The 2500-nt window shown below is 36.3% G+C and overlaps 1 non-coding gene across 1 annotated transcript in view; it reads right to left on the bottom strand.

The window, feature by feature from the left end:
* Positions 1-2500, bottom strand: part of LOC129251436 (large subunit ribosomal RNA) — a gene marked incomplete at its 3' end in the record, with an annotated part of 3933 nt that overhangs the window by 1263 nt on the left and 170 nt on the right. The window contains exon 1 of the ribosomal RNA XR_008582970.1: positions 1-2500. This exon is cut by the window's left edge and continues 1263 nt beyond it; it is cut by the window's right edge and continues 170 nt beyond it. This is a non-coding gene — a ribosomal RNA (large subunit ribosomal RNA).

The raw sequence follows: 2500 nt of genomic DNA, 5'->3' as shown, positions 1-2500 counted from the left end.
AGGCATTTGGCTACCTTAAGAGAGTCATAGTTACTCCCGCCGTTTACCCGCGCTTACTTGAATTTCTTCACTTTGACATTCAGAGCACTGGGCAGAAATCACATTGTGTCAACACCCGTTAGGGCCATCACAATGCTTTGTTTTAATTAGACAGTCGGATTCCCCAAGTCCGTGCCAGTTCTGAATTGATTGTTAATTGATAATCGTTATAATTTAAAAGGAATATATATCGAATGATATAATTCCTTAAAAATTTTAGCAAGAAAGTTCCACAATTGGCTACGTAACTACTATCCGGGGAACAAGAATCGTAATTCTCTATTTACCCAGAACGAGTACATAAACCATGGTATTGCTTCCCAATCAAGCCCGACTATCTCAATCTTCAGAGCCAATCCTTATCCCGAAGTTACGGATCTAATTTGCCGACTTCCCTTACCTACATTATTCTATCGACTAGAGACTCTTCACCTTGGAGACCAGCTGCGGATATTGGTACGGCCTGTTGAGAAGTTTGCGTGACCCCACCATAAATTTTCAAGGTCCGAGGAGAAAATATCGACACAACAGTAAATGTCATGCTCTTCTAGTCCATCTACCATATCTCTCTTCGAAAGACTTCCATGGTAGTACGACTATAAAACAGAAAAGAAAACTCTTCCGATATCTCTCGACGGCTTCTTTATGGTCGTTCCTGTTGCCAGGATGAGCACAAGGCCCATTTTTAATAACAAACGGATACTCAACAGGTTACGGAATTGGAACCGTATTCCCTTTCGTTCAAAATAATTCAAGTATTTTAATTATTTTTAAATATATTTTTATTAATATTTTTTTTTATTAAAAACTTGAAAATTTTCGGCTTTCGCCTTGAACTTAGGACCGACTAACTCGTGATCAACCACTGTTCACACGAAACCCTTCTCCACTTCAGTCCTCCAAGGTCTCATTCGATTATTTGCTACTACCACCAAGATCTGTACCAATAGCGGCTCCATGCAGGCTTACGCCAAACACTTCTAAGCACACTATTGTACCCTCCTACTCACTAAAGTTTCAAAATTTATAAATCAATCGAAATTGTTTTATAAATCATCTACTTTAGCGGTAATGTATAGGTATACAACTTAAGCGCCATCCATTTTAAGGGCTAGTTGCTTCGGCAGGTGAGTTGTTACACACTCCTTAGCGGATTACGACTTCCATGTCCACCGTCCTGCTGTTTTAAGCAACCAACGCCTTTCATGGTATCTGCATGAGTTGTTAATTTAGGCACCGTAACATTACGTTTGGTTCATCCCACAGCGCCAGTTCTGCTTACCAAAAGTGGCCCACTGGGCACATTATATCATAACCTCAACCTTCATATCAAGAAAGGTGAGGTTCTTACCCATTTAAAGTTTGAGAATAGGTTAAAATCGTTTCGACCCTAAGGCCTCTAATCATTCGCTTTACCAGATAAGATTATTTTATATAATTTTTAAATGCACCAGCTATCCTGAGGGAAACTTCGGAGGGAACCAGCTACTAGATGGTTCGATTGGTCTTTCGCCCCTATACTCAATTCTGACAATCGATTTGCACGTCAGAACTGTTTCGGTCTTCCATCAGGGTTTCCCCTGACTTCAACCTGATCAAGTATAGTTCACCATCTTTCGGGTCACAGCATATATGCTCAAGGTACGCTCCAGTTAGAGGTATAAATAATAATAAATTATCATTATACATAACTATATGGAACGCCCCGGGATTGAATTAATTGACTATTTATTAAAAAATAGACTAAAAATTAATCCCATTATATTTAAGTTAAGTTAATTATGCCATTAAGTTTAATATAACTCAATGACTTGCACATATGTTAGACTCCTTGGTCCGTGTTTCAAGACGGGTCCCGAAGGTATCCTGAATCTTTCGCATTGTTAATCATATAAATGCATACAAATAAATATTAATATCATAGATATTAAATTTTTTGTAAAATTCAAAAAATGAATTTTAGCATTATATATAATAAAATCTATCAACACTTTATCAAATCATTAGTATTTATTTTATGTTAATATGCTTAAAAAGCAAATTAATTTAAATAAACTTAATATCACCAATGATCTTTTGATAAATACTTTATTATGTTAATAGATTACAATGTCCTTATATGAAAAAAATGCACATTATTTTTTTAATTATTTAATGATGAATTTTTCATAATGGATATTCAGGTTCATCGGGCTTAACCTCTAAGCAGTTTCACGTACTATTTAACTCTCTATTCAGAGTTCTTTTCAACTTTCCCTCACGGTACTTGTTTACTATCGGTCTCATGGTTATATTTAGTTTTAGATGGAGTTTACCACCCACTTAGTGCTGCACTATCAAGCAACACGACTCTTTGGAAATATCTTTCTAGTAATCATTAACGTTATACGGGCCTGGCACCCTCTATGGGTAAATGGCCTCATTTAAGAAGGACTTAAATCGTTAATTTCTCATACTAGAT

This window comes from Anastrepha obliqua, unplaced genomic scaffold (assembly GCF_027943255.1).
Source record: "Anastrepha obliqua isolate idAnaObli1 unplaced genomic scaffold, idAnaObli1_1.0 ptg000018l, whole genome shotgun sequence".
In the NCBI taxonomy this organism is placed as follows: Eukaryota; Metazoa; Arthropoda; class Insecta; order Diptera; family Tephritidae; genus Anastrepha; species Anastrepha obliqua.
The sequence above is the reverse complement of the archived record's forward strand: the minus strand, read 5'-3'. Positions and strand labels throughout refer to the sequence as shown.